This window comes from Anabrus simplex, chromosome 1 (genome assembly GCF_040414725.1).
Source record: "Anabrus simplex isolate iqAnaSimp1 chromosome 1, ASM4041472v1, whole genome shotgun sequence".
Taxonomy (NCBI): Eukaryota; Metazoa; Arthropoda; class Insecta; order Orthoptera; family Tettigoniidae; genus Anabrus; species Anabrus simplex.
In genome coordinates this window covers 1,694,876,296-1,694,877,230 of record NC_090265.1, presented here as the reverse complement: position 1 = coordinate 1,694,877,230, position 935 = coordinate 1,694,876,296, and the positions used below count along the sequence as shown (strand labels likewise).

Below are 935 nucleotides of genomic sequence, written 5' to 3'. Positions count from 1 at the left end.
TCGGTTTCATGAACAATAAATTATACCTAGCAGAGGGGAAAGCAAGTATTGCTATTAAAGTGACTCTTTGGAGGTTTGCTGGTAAAATCCGATCTTCATATCGTCGCTGCCGGGACAAAACCTCCTATGTGAAATATTTTAGCGTAGAACTTTGGCCCCTAAGGTTATGTCAACTAAGGCACAATATTGTATGTATATGGTTAAGGCATTCTCGCTCTTCATAATGTATGTGCTGCGGGTCAGTATATCTCCAGAAGTATTACCACATAGGAGGTTGGGTCCCGGCAACGACGATATACTTTACGCAGTTTCCTTGAGAATGTTGTGAAGTGAAACTTCAGGTTGCTATAGGCTCTAAACAGAAAATGTTCAAGTAAAAAAAAAATAGCTAATTTCTACCGGACAAAGCGTTCTGTATGAATATTCTAGGATTGATCAAGAAATGTAGGTAATACTGTAGTATACGTCGTGGTGGTGGTGATTGCTGTTTGAAGAGGAGGTGCAACTGGGTAACACGAATCAGAGGAAAATGAAAGAGATCTGACAATTCGAGGAATGAGCCAACGGATATACCATGTTGAATACACCGATTCTCGTCCGATCACCGCAGTTAGGCAACATTGGGCGTGGTCAGTACTTGGATGAGTAACCGCCTGTAAACACCACGTGCCGTTGGCTCAATTCCCTTTAGGTGCAAAAGATCTCTATAGGTCGACGCCCCGAACAAACACCAAAAATGATTCGAGGAATGAGGTATTCGCACATGAAGGGAGTGAATAATGAAAGACTCCCAAGAAACCCAATACCGTCGGCGTCGGAATTGATCAAGGAAGGTTGGATAGGGAAGATGAAAGTGAGGAGCCTGACACAAATAAGTGGAAGTAATGCTCGAAAATTCATATACTCCGGTTTCCCCTTTAGTCACTCTTACGACG

The 935-nt window shown here is 42.7% G+C and overlaps 1 pseudogene; it reads left to right on the top strand.

Annotated features, from left to right (window-relative positions):
• The first annotated feature begins 559 nt into the window (after window positions 1-559).
• Window positions 560-678, top strand: LOC136858883 (5S ribosomal RNA; annotated as a pseudogene).
• Window positions 679-935: the final 257 nt, after the last annotated feature.